The 23,636-nt window shown below is 44.9% G+C and overlaps 1 long non-coding RNA gene across 1 annotated transcript; it reads right to left on the reverse strand.

Annotated features, from left to right (window-relative positions):
• Positions 1–6,803: 6,803 nt before the first annotated feature.
• Positions 6,804–15,447, reverse strand: LOC101942515 (uncharacterized). The gene is made up of 3 exons (XR_509095.3): positions 15,321–15,447; positions 7,017–7,118; positions 6,804–6,885 (listed from the first exon to the last, which is right to left on the reverse strand). It is a non-coding gene; the product is annotated as an uncharacterized LOC101942515 (long non-coding RNA).
• Positions 15,448–23,636: the final 8,189 nt, after the last annotated feature.

Consider the following 23,636-nt stretch of genomic DNA (forward strand, 5'->3'; position numbering starts at 1 on the left):
AGTGTCGAGCATCGCTCAAGTCCAGGGAGCTACGATAGTCAATGGGATCTATTCTCTTCTGGATACACGCATGTCACACCCATTAGCATCAATGGGAGTTAAAACGCTCTTTGGAGAGAGACCCCAATGTGTACAACAGTGACAGATTAAAAAGAAATAATGGAGCCAGTTCAGCCCTGGGGTGATTAGATGCAGTTCTATTTTTAAATCCTGTCGCTTACACCAGAGTTGAATTTTACCCAATGTGTTGTAACCTGGCCCAGGTTGGCAGTGACCAAAAAGTCGCCATTACCCTGTAGGTGCTTGGGATCCTATGCCAAATGAGCTTGGTGTTCTCAATTCTGGACACCTGTCCACTGAGAACAACAAATAACAAAACCCACCAATCGCAGCTGTGGTTCTTGGCTCAGTAGAAAGGCCAAGAACCGAATGAGCATAGAGACTGAACCTCTCTAATGATGGTCATGCCAAATTACGGTTGAAGCCTTTAGGCAAAAAAGTGTCAGGGAAACGGTAAATTTTGTGATACTTGTACTGTGGGTAAGAGGACTTCACTCTTCAGGGTTGTCAACATGATACTTTTCAACAGCTCTAAATTTGCTTAAACTGGGGACAGTGTGGAAGCTCTGGGAATAGCCTAAGGAAGGGCCAAATTGAATGATGGTACAAGGGGTGGAAACAGCAAGAACTCGGGAGGGTGGACGTTTGAGTATGTTATGTACTGTGGACCTGAGCCTCAGCTGCCGTATAACTTCACTGATGTCAATGTAGCTACGCTGATTTACTCCAGCTGGGGATCTGAACGTAGATGAACTATAGATGGTACATCCTATATGAAAGATAACATTCTGAAATATATCCTTGGGGTTTCCAGGTTTGGGTGGTTATTTTTAGGGGAAAATATTAATTTTGACTCCAAAAGAGAATGAGCAATAAAACTGATCAGTTGAAAAATCATTTAATTTAATTTTAACTCAAATTGGAGTGCTCTGAACCACTTTTACACCTGCCAATCAGCTCCCCCTGAGTATGGACTATTTTAGCATCTATCAGTCCACTAACAATTTTCAATACTGAAGATATTGAAAATGGGAGGCATTTCCGATGTACAGATTATAAAAACCTACTATAAATTTTTGCTTGGGTGAAGGTTTGTCATTATTTAACCTAACTCCAGAAACTGTTACATTAGTTACACTGGATCAAATTTATTCTGAATGTCACTGTTTTGCAATGAAAGAATCTGCATTTTATTATACTGGACAATGGGCCCAATTCTCCACACTTATACTAGTTTACACTGCAGTAACTCCAGTGACTTCAGTGGAATTGCTTTGGATTTATACTGTTGTGAGAAAAGAATCAAGTCTAAAATGTTTATCTCCAGATATTAGAATATGGTAATTACACTGGTATCCTCAGAGTTAATAGCCACAATGTATATACCAAATAATTGTCTTTAGCTTTCTCCACATGTTAATTCTCCTTAATCCTGTTATCAGTACAGCTAGTTGGACAAACAGTGTGATAATAAACTAGTATTTATCATACACTTCTTTCAATTCCAGATTAACCAGGAGATTTCCCAAATACTAAGGGGATTTGCTTTACCTACAGTGTGAAAATTGCCAGATAAAAGTGTGTGTGTGTGGGGAGAGAAGGGACCCCCAACAACCCACGCCACACACACATGGAAAGATATTTATGCTCACGAAGTGTTGTTTTTTTCCTCTCAAATCTGGGAGGCCCACGCATCCTCTTGTTCAGAGCTTGCAGCCAAAGGCAAACACCATGCAGGAGCCTGTGAATTGGAGACAGAGACAACCTGTCCATGTGTCTGATCTGTGGAATTTATTTCTGTACTTATGGATAGTTTAATGCAAGCCTCAAATATTTGGGACACCATCAACGCATAGAGCTAAGTTTTCTGAAAGGGCAGCAGATGCCTCCTCATGCTTGCTACAGTCCCCAGATGCTGGGCCCTTTATCACCATCAGGATATTTGTCAAAAGATATTTTCCTTAGTATTGCTACAGGTGCTTACTTAGTTCTAGATAAAGACAGCTTCCCCCGCCCCATACACCACTTTTTCCCCCCTCTCGACGTGTCGTAGCTTTATATGAGGCTAATGGAGCAAGGCAATGCTCAAACGTCAAATTAAACTGCACAGCTCTGTAATCACTCAGACTGACATGGCATAAAAGGATAATTAGTAGTTCATTACATGGAACATTGTTTGTTCAGCTAAATTGATTTCTCTCAGCTGCCCATGTTTTCTGTTTACTTAGTGAGCGCTCAACTGCACATTTTTATTTGTGAACTAGGAAATCCCTTCCTCTGAACTTTTTTTTTTTTTATCAGCGTCGAGTTTTTAAATATAGTTTGCTTGAGGTGGGTGAACCTCTGAAATTACAGACAGGTGCACAGTAACAATTGCTAGTGCGGAGTGATGTGCAGTACAAAACAAGCTGTGGTTAAGGAGACCTGCCCAGTTCCCTCAAGAAAGGCCATGCGCATCCATCTGCTTTGTACATGGAAATTCTTTGCTTGGTTGTTTGCTTTTCAACTTACAGTGAACTTCCCTTTCTCATATTTAAAAAAAAAAAAAGGGGGGGGGGGGGAAGCTATAAACCTGCCTCTCCCACCCCCGACCCCCCGCCAGCACTGTGAACGGAAATTGGCAAACAAAGTCTTAAAGCCTCCCTTTTGCACACTGGGAGGCATAGAAAGGAGGTGGTTGTTATTTTAAGCGTGCTTTTCTTTTCACTTGCAGTTAGGGTTTAAATGCAAATAGCCACCTTCAAAGCTTTCCAAACTTGCTACCTCATGAAAATCTAAATATTGATCCAGGTGACTTTCAAAATCTTGTCAGTGTCTGTGTTGCCAACTCTGGCACTTTTATCATCACTCTCACTATATTTGGGGGATTTTTTTAAGAGCCCCAGCTTCTGGAATCATGTGATCACATGAGAATCTCAGCTTGCTTTTTTTTTTTAATACAAGTTTCTAGCTCTCATGGCTGCACAGAAAAGCTTGAAACAGTGACCCTAAAGGCTCAGAACCAGAAAGAAAACAAACCAAACCCCAAACACCATACCTTTTTAAAAGTCTCATGGTTTTTCAGCCTCTCTCAATTCCGGGGACCTGTTTGAATGCTTGAGATTAGTAATACTGCCTATGCCATGCCAGCTAGGGAAGGAAGGGGAGTGTTTATTCCCGCAGGGGCAAACAGGGGAAAGACATGATTACTTCAGTGAAGTCACATCATATTTCCACAGGTATAAATGCAATCAGAATCTGGTGTAATGTCTCCCATTATGAATGTGTGAGAGTGGAGATGGGGGAATAGAGAATGGACATTCCCTTTACACAGGAGGAAGGGGGAACCATGATGTGTTCTGGCCAGGGCTACACAGTGAGGGAAATGTTCCAGCTCCACATAGGGCTAAAGTTGTTATCACAGTTCAGTCATCTAAAATCTGCTGATACTCTACATAACACGTCACTGGAACGCAAAGGGAAAACCCTTCAGTAGTATTTTACCCTGTCCCTGGTGGAGCGCGGCCTCCTTTTCCTGGAAGTCCTCTGCAAAGGCACATGTGGCAGCATGTATGAACTGGCTTTGATGTGGGGAACATTTGGGTCTGGAACTTAGTTTTGTGCCTAACCCCTAGCTGTATAATGTATAGCTATACACTTTGACAGTACCATCTCTGGTGATGGTTCCCTATATCAAGAAATGTCAGACACACTATGAAAGGCAAGCCAGGCCTTCAGAAGATTTCACCATAGGATACTCAACCAGCACACCATCAAACAGTCAATAAGACTGATGATGTACAATACAGCAAAGGGCCTTTTACATGGGCATGATTCATGGATAGTTTACCACAGACACATTAAACAACTTGAAAAATGCCATATGCTCTGTTCTGAAGGTCCACTGGCAAGACAAAGTATCCATTATTAACATTGCTGAAAGATCAAAAACCACCGGCAATGATCATCAAAGCTCAATTTAGAGGGACAGGACATTATCAGAATAAGTGAAAAAAGTTCTCTATGGTGAACTGAAACTTGGAACGTGCAGGAAGAGTGGTCAACAAAAACACTTCAAAGACGCCCATAACATAATTTGCCCTTATGCAGCATAAATATTGATAACTTCAAAGACGGAACCAAGGACAGATACGCATGGCAATTATCAATAAAGGCTGTAAACACTTTGAGGAAGACAGATGCAAAAAACTGATTGAAAAAAAGGGCCACATGTGATGCCACGTCTTGTGCTGAAGCCTGCACATTCCTATGTGACAACAGTTTGCAATCTTGCTCATCATGGATCGAACTGTATAGCCACATGAGAACATATGATGCTGTCAAGTTATGTAATGGAGAAACATACAATGGGCTGAACAGCGTTCCCCCTCCTTGAACCATGAGCTATTGAAGACCAGCTACAAATCCATGTTTAGTGGTGTGGTTGTGTCCTTTCCTGTTATCTCCGCCATGCTACCTTTTGACTGTTGGTGTTTGTAGGGCACAGAAACATTTTGCTCAGAGCAGTTTGGGGCAGGACTGGATTGTTTTTAATCTGCAAAAAAATGGAAGTTTAGATGCACAGTTTATCCCAGCTACCGAATCTGTCTCATCAGCAAACGTTGCTGTCCTAGCAGAATGTTGGCACCATTAAATGGTCAGTACCACAACAGAAGCTGGGGGAAAAAACACATTCTAAAATGAGCTCATGAATGGGGCATACAATGAAATGTAAACCCAGGAAGAGAGTTCCTTCAAAAAGATGTGTTTTCCCACAAGATTCAGAACATAATCAGGTTCCTCCAAGGAGCTGAGGAACCTAGAGTTATATGGGTAAAATTAAAAAATTCATCCTGGGAAGGCCATCTACTGACATTTGGGGGCTTCGGATCAGGACCATCCTTTTTTACTTTAAGAGAAAGCTTAGACTCTGGAGCAAAAGATGACAGCCAGCAGGAAAAAGTGCTTACTTACAAGTTATTGTTTGCATTGCTGCAGCATCTAAGAGCCCCGTCATGAGCCAGTCCCCACTCCCATTGTGCTAGGTGCTGTACAAAGAACAAAACAATGGTCCTGCCCCCAGAAACGTGCCCAATAGGACTCACCGATTGTAGCATTAAACCATGAGAACCGGAGAGTGCAATTGCCTAGAAACCTGTCATAAGCAATAGCGAACAGAATACTTGTCTGGTTTCACTGTTTGTGCTTACACAAATGAAAAAGCGAACAAAGGCCAAAGAATATATTCATCCACTATTAATAATCTAAGGTAGGGTGACCAGACGTCCCGATTTTATCGGGACCGTCCCGATATTTCCTTGTTTGTCCCGCGTCCCGACCGACATGCGGTCGGGACAACCGGACAAACAAGGAAATGCCCCGAGCCTCGAGCCCGGAAGTGCTCGCGCCCCCCCCCCTGCCCCGACTCCGCCCCCTCCTCCCCCGATTGGCTCCCTCCCCGAATCCCCGCCTCTTCCCCGGGCTCACCATTCCCCCTCCCTCCACAAGCGCTGGAGGGAGGCCCGGGAGACGCAGGGGAAGCGCGGGGCCGGGGTGAGTAACAGTCCGGCCTGGCGCAGTGCAGGCAGGACTCGGGTGGTTGGGAGAGGAGGGGGGCGACCCGCGGGGCCAGGCGACGGGGGAGGAAGCGGCCATGGCGCTCGGCGGCTCTGGCGCCCCCGAACCCCCCGAGCCGGGGCCTGCAGCAGCGCGTACGCTGGGCCCAGCCCCTGGCTAGGCACGTCTGGGCTGCCCAGCTGGTGCTATCCCGCGGCGGCCCCGGGGTGGAGGCATCGGCCGCCCAGCCCCGTTCGTTCCCCTGCGGGACGGGGGGGCTGGGGCCTGCTGCCCCCACTCCGGGGCCGCCGCGGGATAGCACCAGCTGGGCAGCAGCCCAGACGCTGGCCAGGGGCTGGGCCCAGCGTGCGCGCTACTGGGTCCCCGCAGCAGGCCCCGGCTCGGGGGGTTCGGGGGCGCCAGAGCCGCAGCCGCGGAGCGCCATGGCCGCTTCCTCCCCCGCGGCAGTGGGAGCTGCAGCAGCGGCTGCTCCCGAGTCCCGCTGCCCGGGGGGGAGAACAACCGCCGCCTGGCCCCGCGGGCCGCCCCCCTCCTCTCCTTACCACCCGACTGAGTCCTGCCTGCTCGGGACCAGGCCGGACTCTTACTCACCCCGGCCCCGCGCTTCCCCTGAGTCTCCCGGGCCTCCCTCCAGCACTTGCGGAGGAAGTTTTTTTTTTTTTTTTTTTTGGCCCCGCCCCCTGCCACGCCCCCCCACGTCACCCCCCCCGCGACGCCCCCCCCCCACATCACCCCCCCCCCCCCCCCCCGCGTCCCGATATTTTTCTTTGGTGATCTGGTCACCCTAATCTAAGGTGGTGTTTGCAATAAAGAGAAGGACATTTTTAATCCAACGGTGTTCTTTAAGCTTAGAGTTTTCTGGCTCCTGTAGATTTGCCAAAACTTTTCCATCTGTATAACATGTTTTAAAAAAAATCATATAATTGATGTATTTCTTTTCAAATGTAATGGAAGGTTATAAGAGTTGTATTATTTATTCAAGAAAACAGAACTGCTATGTTGGGGATTAAGTAAATGCGTATTCAGGAAGTTAATAAAAACACAAAAACCAAAAAAACAACAACAAAAACACACCATGTGTTTTGTACCCAAGAGAACAAAACTGCTTCTTCTGAGCCATTCCAGTCTATCATGCAAATACATATTAAAAAGAAAAATGTGAAAGATATATGATTACTTACCAAATAGACCAGAATAAGCCCCCTTAGTGCCGTTCAGTCTGTCATGTAAATACTGGCTGACCTAGAACATTTTCCCTGTTAGCAGATGCTAAGTGATAAAAAGAACAGTTCAGATGTTAGTCAGTCACCTTCTGGTTATGGTTCCTACACTAATGTCCCACCCCCCAAGATGACACAAAGGGTGTGTCCAGAGTTTTCTTATTCCATGGCAATCCTCACCTGCTTTAGTTTATGCCAAGGATGGGGAAGATGCTTAAAGCCATCCTCCATTCTGAGCTACACCAAGCTCCCATCAGACACTCAAGATCTAGACCAGGATATCTATAAGTACAGCCAGAGTGGAAAAGCATTAGTCGTTTAAGTGGTTAAAACAAGACAGTTGTTGCATGTCCTTTATGCTGGGTAATAACATGAGAAGACTCCACGTTTCTAAAACTAAACTGGCTCTTTGTTAAGGACAATATTTACAGAGATGCTGCAACCGCAACGAGCATTCAAGCCACATGCACAAAGACTTGTCTCCTGGCCTCTCCTTCACACTCTTCCCTCCTACAACTTGTGCTCCCCCCCTCCAAGACCTACTCAGGTTGCTACATCTTTCATCAGTTTTTGTTGTTGTTGTGTCTTCTGTGCCAGTGTTTGCTGAGTTGCGCAGGCCAGAGATTGCTAGTACACAGCCCACCTTAGGGATGTGGCCTTTACCACCAGCCTATCATGACCTCTGATAGGCCTGATAGTCTTCTAAGGGTGCTGGTCTTAGAACCTGTCTGCCACTTCTGGTTTGTGTTGCTGCTGTTGGTGGGGAACTTACTTCCACTCCACTGCTGTAATTCTGGTGGGTGTTGTCCTGTTGTATTGCTCACATATAGTCAGAAGAAATGAGGTATGTCAGTCCATCTGGTTCTCCTGGTTCTGGCCTTGGTCCCGTGGGTCTACTGTCTGCCACTACTCCTCAGTTGTCTTTGGTTTTGTCTCCATTGCCTTCCTGAGTCTGTACCTACCTCAATATGACTTGCGTCCCAGATGGGACTGTGGCTTTTTGCCATTGCTTTGTGTAGCTATTTGATGGTGGGACCCAGACCAGCTCACCCATGTGTAGTGGGCTCAGATCACTGGCTCCTTTGTTGTAGCAAACTGCCTGTCTAGCCTGGCCTTTTCTTAACTGCTTCTGTGTACTGTCTGTCCTTCTGATGGGCTGCAGCAGATTACCTCTAACGGGAAGCAGAGTCTCGTTTTTCCAGCCTGTCAGTCCCTGTGCCGGGCTACTGTTTACTTCCTGGGAGAGCGTATTGCAATGGTCCAACATTGCCTGCGATGGTCCAACATTGCCTTCCTGTCTATTTTGCTTCCGCCATCAGACTCTTCACTGTCTTTACTGCCAGCTCTGTCTTCCCATTGGTTGGTAGGTTCCTTGGATCCCATTTAGCCGGGAATCATTTGAATTCTGCTGCAGCATACTGCAGCTCATTGCTTGAGCCCAGCGTGGCAGGTACGACATATGTTGCAAAATGCGCCTTCAGTTTCCTGATCACAATTCTTGCCTGAGTGTCCTCCAGATAGTCCACCTCCCACAAATGGGAGTAGTAATTTACTGTGACCATGTAGTTATTATCATTAAAAGTGAACAGATCTGTTCTGACCTTTTTCCAGGGTCGGGTTGGGATTTCATTAGGCTGTAGAGCTTCCTTCTGTTGTCGGCCACTATACTTTTTGCACACTATGCCCCACTCCATGCATGGGCGGCGGGTAACATAGGTTGGGAGCGGCTGTGCCTCCCCAAACAGCCAAATGTGGCCATGCTCGTGCTCCATCTCCCTCCTGCTTCCACTCAACGCGGCTCCAGTGACCAGTTTCCCTGTGGGGTGGCCCTGGCTCAGGCTGCACCACCCGCCCTCCCGGCGCTCCGGGGCTGGGGTTGTGACACCTGCCCTCCTGGCGCTCCGAGGCTGGGGTGGAAAGGGTGGGGCCTCTGGTGGAAGGGGTGGGACTGGGAGCTAGTCTCCCCCAGCCAGCAGTTCAAGCGCCACCCATGACTCTATGTATGCTTTCAACTTGGCATTTGTGCGTGGCTGGCATATATACTCCCTCGCTCATCTCAGGCATGCTTCTGTCCCCAGGTGTGAAGTGTGTATCAGTCTCATTATGTCAGCTCTAAAATCTGCTAGGATGACACTTTAGCCCCTTTAAATAAAATCCCACATTCCTGACCCTGGCAGTCGGGGGTAGATCAGACTGCACATCCACCTTGTGCCCAGCTGATGGAACTGTTCCAATCAAAAGAGCACAGCCAATAGCTCCTCTTCTATCTGAGCATATTCCCATTCTGTGTCTCTCAGGGCTTCACTAGCAAATGCAAAGGGTTGCTGGGCTTTGCATCAGTGCTGTTCTTAGGCCTCCTTCTGAGGCATCACACTGTGGCCTTAGCCATTCCCCATGATTGCATTACTTTAGGACTAGTTTCATGGGTTTCTTATGGATGGCCTCCATTTGTGCACTGGCCTCAGAATGGTTTTATTGTGCATCACCAGCACTTAGTCCCATCTCACCCTTCCTATTTGGAGACATTTCTCCAGGGTTAGATCTGTTTCTCACATCTGCTGTAAACTGGAATTACATGTCCCACAAATAATCCTGTAATTAGGGCATCGTTAATGTCTCCAAAGTTACATATGAATGCCACAGTTGGCAGCTCTGTAATGTAAATATCTATTCCCTCTTCTGCTTCTTGGTTTTGGGTAAAAAAATAGTCTCTCTACAACCTTATTCTGTCTGGGGTCACAGTACTCATCAGTCACTTTTATCAGCTGTTTTAATGTTTCGGGCATTATTCTGGCAACAGTGTCTCATTCACTTCTTATCCTTTCCCCCACAAATGAGATAGGCAGAAAGCTTTAGCTTCATTGTCCCAAATTTGTCTTCCATGGTCATCTCTATATATTGACTCGATTCTTGCTTCCGCTGCTTTCATACTTCTAGACGTTTTTTTGGATGCAAATCAAGCTTTCCCATTGGTCTGAGTCCCTTCACGCTGCCTATTTCATCTGTTTCTAGGTTTCTCTTTGTTATCCTATTAATCACACTCTTTTCCTTGCTGTGGGTCACACTAGACTGACTACTGCAACCATGTTTTATGAATGACTTCCTAGGTAATGACATGAGAAGGCTCCATGTTTCTATAACTAAACTGGATCTTTAAGGAAACTATTGACAGAGATGTTGCAACTCCCACTAACATTCAAGTCATGTGCACACAGACTGGCTCCTGGTGCCTCCTCTATACGTTTCCCTCCTGCAACCTATGATCCTCCCTCCAAGTTCCATGCAGGTTGCTACAAACAATGAATGCAAGTTGGCCCACAGAGCTGGTAAAAGTGTTCACAACTGGCCTGGGTTTGGATAATGTTTGGACTGCATTGCCTCTGTGCATAACACCCCCTTCTACTTCAAGAAGGCCTGCATATCCCTTTCCTTTGAAGTCTTGGGAAGCAGTGCCTGCATGGTAACTTTGTGCTGGGATATTTAGAGGCTGCCAGGTGGCTACTCCCTCATCTTGTAGATCCAGTGGGTGAGAGAGGAGAAGAATATAAAGAAAGAGAAGGTCCCTGGCCCTAGAGAGCTGACAATCAAATACAGAAGTGTGCCAAATGGGTTTATATTAGTTGTCGCTGCTGTATCAACTTCCATTGCCTCAGACCAAGTGAGTTAGGATTAAGATTTAGGAGCCTAAAATTAGGCACCTAAATCCAATTTAGCTAATGCCTTGATTTTTCAGAAGTGGTTATCACCCACTGACTTCAATAGGTGTAGCTGGGTGTTCAACAGAAGTGATAAAAAACAAAACAAAATTTCCATCCTGTGAGAAATTCCAATATTATGATATTTGTTTTTGTCTCAAATCAGGAAGAAAAGTCAAAATATCAAAACTTTTCACGGAACAAGCAGTTCCAACAATTTTTGATCAACACATTTTGTTTCAGGTCAGATCAACGTTAATTTCTGCATCTACTTGAGTTGCCACAGTGCCTCATGGGAGTTGTAGTTCCATGTCCGTAGCGCCCCCATTCTTTGCAGCTGGGAAGTAGGGATCCTAGGGCTATATCTCCCATGATGCTCTGCAGTCTCTCTATGGTTTACGATGTTCTTGATGAAAAATTCTGCAAAAATCAATCTTTTCCTATGGAAAATTTCCACAAAAGCCCATTTTCTAATGGGAAAATGTTTTGTTTGAAATGTTTCAACCAGGTCTAGTACTCAGCACTTTTGTAATTCAAGCCATTTATCTAGGAGCCTAACTATGGCCTTGGAAGCGTAAAGTTAGGCTCCAACCTTTGAACACCTCGGCCCCCAAGTGATGGATCATAGAAACCATGAAGTAATATCCTGATAATAAGATAACCTTAGCTAACCATTCCCAACTTCTCCAGGCCCCTAACTGAACGACAAGTATATTGCTGAGAAGAGCGATGCTGTAATGAATGTTAAATTTTGTATGATGTTATGTAATATATAATCATGAAATCAATTTGTCTTTATGCCTTTCAGCGCTGCAGTCCAATATGAAGATATAAAATGAATGAAGTACGGGGAGCATAGGTCTGTTCAAAATGTTATGTATTCACCCATTCTTGCTTCACATATTTAGCACCAAAATTGTTCTTCTTGTTTTTTTTTTAAATAATGTAACCCATAAAGGTTATGCTAACAAGCTCTTTTGGCAAAAAGCACAGGAAGACTTTTGATACCACTCGGAGTGCAGCTGTAGTGAAAAAGCTGCTCACTTATGCAACCCCCCACTCCTCTAAATTACTATTTACTGATGTGGGAGCGTACAACTTCTGCCATCTCTCAATAATTAATGAAGTGTTAAAGAGACTCTGCTAAAGTTCGTGCATCTGCTGGGGGAAACTACACACAGATAGGAAACGAGTTCTGTAGCAGAGCCAAACCCACATTCACCCCACTCCTCATAGGACAGGACTAGGGGAAACTCAGCACAAACGCTGATGTTTGTTCATTTTCTGGTTTTAGACCCTGACTTCCACATATGCTGAATTTTATGCATCCAAGTGGTCTCATTGAAATCAATGGGGCTACTCATGTATGTAGAGTTAAATAGCTATATAATCTCTGAAGGACTGGGGCCTAAGATTGTAAGGTTCTTGAACCACATCTTCCTCTATGCTTGTACAGCACCAAACACACCCGAGGGGAGGCGGGGGGGGGGGGAGGCGGAAGAAAGCTGCACTTTTAAAACACCCAATCCTGCAAGTTGCTGAGCATCTCCTTGGAGGTGGGATTTAAGGACTCTGCACTTAGCACATTGTAGGATCAGGCCCTATGAGCTAGATTATAACTGGATGCTATAGGGGTAGGGTGACCAGACAGCAAGTGTGAAAAATCAGGACGGGGGTAGGGGGTAATAGGAGCCTATATAAGAAAAAGACACAAACATCGGGATTGTCCCTATAAAACCGGACATCTGGTCACCCTATATAAGGAGTCAATGGTCCAAATTCTTGGCTGAAAATGTGTGTAACTCCACTAATGTCAGTGGAGTTGCATTTGTTTATGACTGTGGCAAATTTGGGCCAGTGTTTATTTTTGTCCAAATCTGCCACACAAAATGGCTGTTCCTACAGTATGTTTACAATATATCGCATAACAGAGCAAAGATTTTAAAAGAAGTCTACAGTGAAGCAGAAGAAAAAGGTAAATAATTGCATCTAATTGTATGGTATTTAGCCTTATACTATTGTAGGGTTACTTTGCTGGCATCATGTCTAGAGAATAAGACATCAAAAGTACCTCCATAGATACAAAATGTACAATGTCTTGAATAAATATTTTGTCTTCCCTCACAGGCCCAGTTTGGAAATAGCCCAAGAATTAACTCTTTGTGCTACCATCTGATTTCACAGTGTGTCACCTCTAGAACTTTACATCATTAATCACTGACATGCTACCAGGCCTCAGACAAGCCTAGGGGCTTTCCCAGGATTCCCTGCTGGTTGGCAGGTGAAGGAGTCACAGCCAAGGACTTTTTGAAATACAGCTCAGGTACAAGACATATTAAGCTGGAGTGGCCATTCCCAGGAACAATGGAACGCCCTAATCTGTTGTTACCTGTAAACCCCACTCCAATCACATTGAATAATTAAAAATCTGATTATTTTATTAACTTGAAATTTAAGTAGAAACAAAGAGACACCATAAATCACTGGGCATTTGTAAAAGTCACTATATTTCACGTGCAACAAGATTAATGTTCCTCCCTCCCCCGCTTTACTTATAAAATGTAAATGTTTTCTAGTGGCCCTAACTTCTGGAGAGCAGAGCGGAGGGTGTGTGCAAGGGCGGGGGAAAGGGAACTACAGGGGGTAGAAAACAGAAGTTAAAGAAGCAAGATGGCCTATTTTTATGCTATTTAATATGAAGCCTTTTTTTTAAACCGCTCAGCGGGAATAGCAAAGTTTTCCAAGTCATCACCTAGCAACAAACCCAGCAAAACATTTGCGAAGCAGTTTTGCATCGCTGCCTCATTGGAAGCACTGACTTGTTGAAGGCTGAATTTGCTATGGAGAGGAACTGAATGCTCTGTACTTATTCAGAGTGCTGAGACATGCAGTCTTCTTCCACTGAGAAGATAATTCATTAATGTATGAGAAAAAATAAGCCATAACACACATTACATGTGGCTTGATAAGAGGTATCAGCCAAATTTTTGACTAAGGGTCTATATTTTTAATTGAGAAAAAAATCAAATTCAACTTCTCAAGCAGTTGTTTTCAAATGTATCATCCAAGGTTAGATATTTTGGCTACCGGCACACTCTGAGAAATGTTAGGTAATAGGCTCAAAATTCAGCTGAAGATGATTTAATCTTAAGAAAAAATAATATTGATGGAAAATCCCTCTTCGTGAGCAGAGCAAATCTGATTTGCCAGGTCTTGGCTTCAACTCTGAGTTAACAGCTTAGTTTAATACATATTAGTCTCATGAAAATATACTGCCCCAAACTAAACTATTTTTCATGACAGTATCTTTAATGCCAATGGAAATTTTATTTAAGATGATCTTTTAAATGTAAGATCCTCAAAGCAGATGGTATGGGCTTGAAACTACCAAACTTTCCAAAACATCATCGATGTGAGATGTTGCCCACCTTGGATTTTAATTCAATCACCCAAGAGCTTAATCGAAATACATCATGGAATCAGACGTGATCTTGCTGATAGTTTTCAAGAGTGGTTACATTGTGAACTGTTCCAACAATGCAACTGGAAAAATTACTTATGGAGTCAGTGTAGTGGGTTAGCGGTGGTCCCTCCCCCTCTGAGTCAGTGGGAGCCCACTCCGCCTCACTACATCACTGGGCGTCGCCCACAGTCAGGGAATTAGCAGAGCACTGACAGTTTATGGCTCTGGCATGCAGTCCGGGCAGAGCCGCAAATGAGTCTCGGGGCCTCAGGCCCTCAAGCAGGGCTAGGCAACAGCCGGTCTATCATTCCAGCCTGCAGTCAGGGCAGAGCAGCAAACTGTTCGGGGCTCTGGGTTGCAATCAAGGCCAACCAGCAAAGGAGTCTCTGAGCCTAGAGTAGCAAAGGTTTAAGAGCCCACTCCTCAGTCAGAGCGGGGCAGCAAATAGTCCATGGCTCTCGCCTGTACTCAGGACAGAGCAAAAAAGGGGTCTGGCATCCTAGCTCCAGAGGACAGCCAACAAATGCAGGTCTCTTGGCCTAGAGAGGGGAGGCAGAGGGTAAGGGGACACGGGCCCACCTGACTCCACCGGGCCCCAACCCAGGGCCCTAACAGAGGTGGAGTGTTCTGCCCCTGGGTCTGCAGGGAATTCAGCTGCAACACACTGACCATGTTTTAGGCAGCGATGCAGTCAGACTGAGGTCGGCTACCTGTGGGCCACTTCCTCCCCTCCCCTTGGGATGTACCTAGTCCTCAGCTCGGCGGGGCTGCACTATGTTCTCGTGGCTCGGGAGCAGGCAGAAGGCATCTTTCTCCTCCAGTCGCTGCAGCCCAACTGAGTTCCAGGACCTGCCCTTTATACTTCCTGTCCCGCCTCCTGACTTCCGGTGGGAGGGGCGTGCATGGCCTACTTCTGCCCACCTGAGTTCAGGGAGTGGTCCCTCCCCATCTGGCTCAGTGGGAGGCCACTCAACCTCACTACAGTCAGCTAATAAAAACATTGCCCAATTTTCATTGACAGAAGGGCTATAAATTAATCTTATTGGACTAGAAAAAGGCATCCAGTAGTTTTTATATCTATCTATCTATATAAAATCTAAAACTGTGTAAAATAATCAATCTCAAATTCACTCAACTGAAACTTGGGTTCGAGGTTCAGTGGGTGAAAGTCTGTCCCTGTTGAGTCAATGGGAGTTTGATTTCAAAGTGAGGTCAGATTTAACCCAGTGAGCCTGAGATCCCTGACTGAAGCTGTTTGCATAGCTACAAAACCTGTGTGAACTGGCTTCTCTGTGTTCCTTCCCCAGACTCCTCTTCTTACTGTACCTTAGCTGTCTTCAGGGGAGGCTGGTGGCTTTCCCACACCTGCTCCGCTCTCCTGGAATCAGATGGCTCACTGCCTTGCCTGGGGCTATGAGATTGATGTGTGGTCGCTTCCCACAGCCTGGTCACCTAGAACCACAAAAGGAGGAAATGATGCTAATCCAAGGCCAAAATAAATTCTTCTAGAAGTGTAGTATGCACCTGCCCCAGTTCAACAGCAGCAGCAAAAGCACTCCTAACTCCTGCTGCCAAATTCCTCTAGAGTCCCCCTAATCCCAAACATATTCGCTAGAGAACCCTAATAATATACAGGCATTGTGCTAAACATTACACAGGATCTCTCCGCGCCAGCTCACTAGAGCCAGCCAGCAGCAGAGCTAGAAATTTGTTTCCCTTTTCTCGTTCCATATTCCACTTGTCATCCCCTTTATGATAGGGGAAGGCACCAGCCCTTATTGGATGCCACTGCAGGGGTGAGCAGCTTCCAGCCTGCAGCTAGTGATGAACATGTCATGTCACACAGGACATCTTTACGATTATGCACAATCAGGGATAGGTTTTCTTGCCTACATACTCATGCAAGAAGTTAGGACTCACATCCTGTGCTCATTACTACATCCAATGAGGATTGTGGGAAGTGGTGGAGGCCATCAGGTTTGAAAAAGAAAAGGAAGGGGTGAAAAGTAGAGCTCGCTGTATAACTGATTTTTCAGGTTGCCAGCAGTTTAAAACAAACGAAGAACTTTTGGTTCAGGCTGAACCAAATCTAAAATTGTTCTGAATCTTCAGTGAATCAAAAAAGTTCATTTAGGGTTGAACTAAGATGTTTAGTGAAAATGAAATATTTTGTTTCCCAGGGCATTTTTAAAGGGCTAGATTTACAAAACAGGAGAAGGAGCTGGTGATACCCCCTTTATCACTTTTATCCCAGTAGTTAGGGCACTCACCCAAAATGTGGGAAACGTAGGTTCAATTCCCACCTCTGCCTGATGTAGAGCAGGGATTTGAACTTGGTTTCCCACCTCACAGGTGGGTGCCCTCACCACTGGGCTATTCTCTCTGGCCTAATGACTATTGAGGTATGTTATACAAAGTGGAACAACATCAACAGGAAAGCTTGCGAGAGACCTGTTCCAGAATACCCCATAAGCCCAGTGCTTAGGCAGTCTCTTGGGAGATGGGAGACTGAAGACCAAAACACTGCTCCACATCGGGCGTGGGTGTGTGTGCAGGGATGGAATTGAACCTGTGTCTCCCACATCCTGGGGGAGAGTCCCAACCCTGGGGCTAAAAGTTGTAAGGGGAGGAGCACCTCCTCCTCTGGCCATTTTGTGAATGGTGCCAAAGTCCTTCGTGACTCTAACTCAAACAAAAAATCATAGAATCATGGAAGATTAGGGTTGGAAGAGACCACAGGAGCTCATCTAGTCCAACCCCCTGCTCAAAGCAGGACCAATGGGTCAAAACTATTTGGTGAATTCTTGTCAAATTTGTACATAGGTTTAGGGCATCCCAAACTGCATTTTCTAGTGAATAAATGATTGTCCTATTTCTTTTTGCCCAGTTCTAATGTAAAGGTCACTATGTCTCCCTGCAAAGGTATATAAGGAAAGAAAGGTGGGTCACAGGACTTGCTGTTGGGAGGGGTAGTTGGTGCTTGGGGAAATACAAAAAAAGGACTGTATCTCACTACAGAACTAATCATGTTGATTATATACATGAACTACAGCTTAGTAAGGAACATTTAAAGTAGACCAAGTTTCAGGGAAGAAAGATCAATTCTGTTCATAAATACAATTTGCTACAGAGATACATTATGGAAACTGCAGGCTACTGTATATTTGAGGAAATATCAGCCAGACTGATTAAATGCACATGAAACAACCTGCTCAGTGAAAGAGTGCATCAGTAACTGACTAGAGACTGGTAGTGGGAAGAACCACATGACATGGTATCAGTACAAGGACATACATGAATACTTACGAGACACAGAGGAAGCCAGGCTAAAGATACATTTGTGAAGTTTCAATGCATTAACCTTGATCAGTTTTGCCCAGGGTTTATACAAAGGGGAACAAACCAGAGAAGAATGCTTGTTTCTATCTCCACCCCTTATTGCTTCTATATATTGGTATCCATTCCTATGTCTAGTCTTTCTGTTGTATGATTGGCTAGTTGCACTATCATTGTGGTTTTGTTTCTTATGAAATTCTGTTCTGACCATTTTCATGATAATAGTAATTTGTCTCTGAAAACATATGGAATTTCACAATGAAAACCATTTTGCTCCACAATCTCATTTTATTGTGAAGTTTTTGCAAAGACAGGGCCTTTTTTTGTATTTGCAACCAAATGTGAAAGTCCTCAAGTGTTGAACATTAAGAATCTTGACCAAAAATTGTGTGCACTCCTCTGACCAATGAGCCATCAGCAATTATCTTCAAAAAGTCATGGAACACGGGTGAGATTACAGTAGACTGGAAAAAGGCAAATATAGTGCCAGTTTATAAAAAGGGAAAGGACAACCTGGGGTATTACAGACCAGTCAGCTTAACTTCAATAATGGAGCAAAGAATTAAGCAATTTGCAAGCACCTAGAAGATAATAAGGTGATAAGTAACAGTGAGCATGGATTTGTCATGAACAAATCATGTCATACCAACCTAATAGCTTTCTTTGACAGGGTAACAAGCCTTGTGGATGGGAGGGAAGGGGTAGATGTGGTATATCTTGACTTTAATAAGGCTTTTGATATTGTTTCACATGACCTTCTCATAAACAAACTAGGGAAACACAACCTAGCTGGAGCTACAAAAAGGTGGGTGTATAACTGGTTGGAAAACTGTTCCCAGAGGGTAGTTATCAGTGGTTCATAGTCAAGCTGGAAGGGCATAGTGAGTGGGGTCGCGCAGGGATCAGTTCTGTTCAATATCTTCATCAATGATTTAGATAATGGCATAGAAAGTACATTTATAAATTTTGTGGCCGATACCACGCTGGGAGGGGTTGCAAGTGCTATGGAGGATAGGATTAAAATTCAAAATGATCTGGACAAACTGGAGAAATGATCTGAAGTAAACAGGATGAAATTCAATAAGGACAAATGCAAAGTACACCACTTAGGAAGGAACAATCAGTTGCATACATACAAAATGGAAGGAGTACTGCAGAAAGGGATCTGGGGGTCAAAGTGGATCACAAACTAAATATATATCAACACCGTAACACTGTTACAAAAAAACCAAACATCATTCTGAGATATATTAGAAGGAGTGTTGTAAGCAAGACATGAGAAGTAAATCTTCTGCTCTACTCCACGCTGATTAGACCTCAACTAGAGTATTGTGTCCAGTTCTGGGTGCCACATTTCAAGAAAGATGGGGACAAATTGGAGAAAGTCCAGAAAAGAGCAACAAAAATGATTAAAGGTCTTGAAAACATGACCTGTGAGGGAAGATTGAAAAAATTGGGTTTGTTTAGTCTGGGGAAGAGAAAACTGAGAGGGAACATGATAACCATTTTCAAGTACATGAAAGGTATTACAAGGAGGAGAGAGAAAAATTGTTCTCCTTAACCTCTGAGGATAAGGTAAGAAGCAACGGGCTTAAATTGCAGCAAGGGCGGTTTAGGTTGGACATTAGGAAAAACTTCCTAATGAGTGATTAAGCACTGGAATAAATTGCCTAGGGAGGTTGTGGAATCTCCATCATCGGAGGTTTTTAAGAGCATGTCAGACAAACACCTGTCAGGGATGGTCTAGATAATACTTAATCCTGCCATGAGTGCAGGAGACTCCAGTCTTGCTATTCTATGATTCTAGGAAATCATTGCACTGTTAGTGTTCTGCACCATAGCCCACATAGTTCAGGCTCTATACTGTTATAACATTTGTCCAAACTAGGGGCTGATTCACTACTGTGTTGCACCATTTTTCTGCACTGAAGTCAGAGTTATACCAGTCTAAACTGGTGTAATGGAGCAGTGAATCAGGCCCTGCATCTCTAGGTCATCCGTTAAACTCTGCTTTTTCCCTTGTGGCTCCTTGCACAAGCCAATCCTGAACTTGCAAATGCAAGAGGAAGGAATGACTCTTATAGTTCTCATTTCTCTTGTTTGATCTCAGCAAAACTTTCATCTTGTCACTTCCTCTTCCTGTGTTGTATCATCTTTTTTGCATCTCTGTCTAGCCTTGACTTATCCTCCTTTCACAAGGACAGCAAGGGAATATGGAATCTATTTAGGGGTTGTTTTTTCCTCCTGGATCATCTTAAGCATTACCCCTCTGTCACACTTCCCTTCTCTGTTCCTCTTGCTCTGATATCTTATATTCATTTTCTTCCAACTTGTTGATGGTGGATTACAGTTGTTAGGCTGAAATGAGAAGATGTGTCTATTTCAGAGGTTGATATTTGTGTTGAACAGATGCTGCTTTCATTCAAGGAGTACAAATTCATTCTTGGATGCGTTACCCTGTTTATATAAATCAAAATAGTGCTTCGGAGCTGTCCCCTACCTGCAAGTCATAAAGGCAAGCAAATACATACAATTGCTGTAATTCCCCCTGATGCCCCCTTCCCGCTCACTACCAACACTGTATTCCGTCATTACGAGCAGATATGTTCTATGGTGAAAACGTGGCCTAAGGACAAAAGAATGCCATCGCTGGTGGAATTCATCCTTCAGGAGAGGATGCCAAGCTCTTAGAACCTCATTTTGAGGATGAAGAGTCCTGTGGCACCTTATAGACCAAGGGTAAGTCCAGACTACCCGCCGTATCGGTGGGTAGCGATCGATTTATCGAGGATTGATATATTGCGCCTCGTCGAGAGGCGATATATCGATCCCCGAAAGCGCTCCCATCGACTCCGGAACTCCACCAGAGCGAGCAGCAGTAGAGGAGTCGACGGGGGAGCCACGGCCGTCGATCCCATGCCGTGAGGACGGGAGGTAAGTCGGAATAAGATAAGTCGACTTCAGCTATGGTATTCCCGTACTGAAGTTGTGTATCTTACATCGACCCCCCCCCCAGTGTAGACCAGGCCTAACAGACTAACAGATTTTGAGGATGCTGTCTAATGGTTACAAGAGGAGCAGGTAGTCAGGACTTTTGGCTCTCATAGTGGCTCTCTTAACTTCTCTGTATCTCATTTTACTCATCAGGAAAATGGGAATAATACTGCCATTCATGTACTCTACAAGGCATCATGCAGTTCATTTAACGTTTGCAAAACAAACTCACATTCCCTGTATGTGCTGCCTTGGTGGACGCTGCTGCTCACTGGTGGATCTAATTAGTGGAGCTCTCTGAGCAAAATTCTCCTCTCCGATCCACAATCCAGATCCCTGATTTGTTCTATTGATACGATGTCAGCTGCAGGTCTGGGTGTTTGTTCAGATTTGCGGTGGGACACTGTAAATGTTAGTTTCATTCCTGGACTTGTTTGCCTGGTCTTGGTCTCAGTATGTTGTTTTGCAGGAGTCATTTTTTCCTTTATTGAATATCAATAGTGATGGTCAACGTGGCTGGCTTCTGACCAAACTAAGCAGCATAACATGGGATAGCAAAGTGGTCCCAGCTTTGCTGGGCAATAATACCATTTATCAGATTCAATCCTCACTAATGGAAATAAGAGCTGCAGAATTGGGTCTTTGGACCTTAGCCGACTAAATCTCTCAGTTATCTGTACTCTGAGCCCCGATGGGATTGCCCCAAACACAATTCAGTGAACAGCTCAGACACTAGTGACTGGTTGACTGGACACAATTGAATGAGAGGCAGCAGTGCTTCCTGTTGTGAACCAGAACACATCACAGGACAGGTATCAAGTTACTACCAGGGGCTCAACTTTGAAAAACAAGATGATGTCATTCTAATATGGAACCGACTATTCTAGCACCTGTATTAAGCCTGTGAGCATGCTCCGCATGAACTATGGCTTCAGAAGCCGAAGCAGACTCAGAAGGCGCTAAGTGCTAACGAATTTAATAAGGAAATGCTGTATCTTCTCTCCTGACTAACATGACTGCTTCCTTTATGTTAAACATTGCAGTCACTAAGGGCATAATTCTGCTGCTCTTACTTATGTGAGGAAGTGCTGTAGGAATAGTCTTTTGAGACCCAATTCAATTCCCCATTGAAGTCAATAGGAGTCTTTTCATTGACTTCAATGGAAGCTGAATCAGCCCCTACAGTAGGAACACCTAATTCACACTCCATATGTTCTTAGAGCCTGCTATCACTCTTAAGTTTCCTCTTTTATTGCATAATAAACTATTCATACATTGTTCTCCACCGCCAATGGCGCCGTCACACTGGGCCCACACTCAGAAGGGCCCATTATGGTTGCCAGACAGGAGTGCCAGAAGCTCCCTAGAAGTGTGGGGGGGCATCGGTCCCTGGACTGTGGCCCCACCTGCGCTCCGCCCTGAGGCCCCGCCCCACTCTGCCTCTTCCCCTGAGACCTCGCCCACTGCTTGCTCCTCTCCGCCCCCTCCCCTCATCTTTCACGCTTAAGGAAAGGAAAAAAGTGATGGAGCCATGGCACCTGGCCCCCTCTGGTCCAGTACCCCTGTGGCCAGGTGGCCAGTTTTTGATCAGAAAGTCCAGTCAAAAAGTGGACCTGGCAGTGTCTGGTCAGCAGTGCTGACTGGACACTAAAATTCCGGTTACAGGAGTAACTGCAATCAGCCTCCCTGCCAGGAGGGCAGGAAAAGCAGCTGCTGGTGCCTTGAGGAGCTGCAGTTCAGCTGGAGAGAGAGAGAACTGGCTGCTAAGGACCCGACTCTGGAGGTGAGAGGTAGGTACCAGCTCTTCCCCACACCGAGGGGGGGGGGGGGAACTTGTCTGCCCCCCCCCACTGTGCTTGTCCCAGGCCCCTGCCTTGCTCTGAAGACCGACCCCCTCCCTGCTGTGCTTGCCCCTGACTCCTGCCTCATTTGGGGATCAACCCCCACACTCCTCTATGCTCTTGCCCTCAGCCTCTGATTCGCTCCCGTGACCGACCCTTCCTGCCCCATGGGGGCCCACAAATATGTTTGGTGCTGGGCCCACAAAATGTTAATCTGGTCCTGGTTCTCCATACTAGTTACTTGAACATTCAAATAGTTTTCAGGAGAACTTCAGACAAACATCTCATTGTCCAGATGCATACGCTGTCGTATCTCCCCAAATAGAACAGGGTCTTTAGAGTCCTGTGTCCCTTTCACCACAAGGGTGAGTTATAAATAGAAGAAAGACAAGGAACAAAGAATTGCATCAGCAGAGATTTTGGCCCACTGTTTTCTGCTAGGTTCTGATCATAGAATTCTTATTGCTGAAGATACATGAACCAGAAGAACTCCACTTAACGCTCAGGACTTCAATGACTGCTGAGGCTACTCAATACCTCCCAGAAGCCCTCACAGGACTAGATACAAATATGGCTTGTGGCACATACTGTCAGATTTGTCTATGTTGGCTCAATAGGAAGGTGACATTGTCTCTTCTTTTGGTAAAGGCAACATTCCCAGGGGAGGAAAGTACCACTCTGCCATGGATGTGGTCCAGAGTCCAGAGTCACCTGTATCCCAAACAAAATTGGCTTAGGTTTTCCTGAAACGTGCTGAATGCCCTCAACTCAGTGAGGAGGTCAAGAATGGTTAGTAAATTTTTAGCAGTTGCTCAGCACATTGTAGGATTGGCCCTTTTAATTAATACTTCACTCCTGATTTACACCAGTGCCTCACAGTAGTGGGCTAAATTTTGTCCGAGGTTACATATACAACTCCCATTAAAGTTCGTAGGAGTGGTGCTTGGGAATCTGTAGGTGGAATGTGGCCCTATGTTTAAAGGTGACCATTTTCCTTCCGATTTGCAGGGTTTCTGATTGCATCTGGATAAACCTTGACTTAGACATTTTATCCCAAATTCAAATGTTCAGTTTTTTTAATGGTTCAAATCCTGGAAGTTGTGTCATTGTCCCAGAGACTCTTAATTGGGGGAAAAAATCAAACGATATTCCAACATGAAAATAGGCTGCTACGTATATGCTATTAATTTCCTACCTTGCCCAACTAAATGAATACACTAAAAACCCAATAACAAGCTTTAAAATAGTAAATGACCATGTTCAGTTGTGCAATCAGCTACTATGCTTATGCTCCTCCATAGTCATATACTATGTGATAGGGTTTGTTTTCATCTCTATAAAAGCCAGGAGGGATCAATGTCCATAAAGCACAAAATGGGATAAAGCACAAGATGGGATATTAGTTGGTGTTTGCTACAGAATACCAAATCACACTAGGGAACAGGATGACTGACTCCTTACACATCTATCT

The sequence above is a fragment of the Chrysemys picta genome, chromosome 9, assembly GCF_011386835.1.
Source record: "Chrysemys picta bellii isolate R12L10 chromosome 9, ASM1138683v2, whole genome shotgun sequence".
Taxonomy (NCBI): domain Eukaryota; kingdom Metazoa; phylum Chordata; order Testudines; family Emydidae; genus Chrysemys; species Chrysemys picta.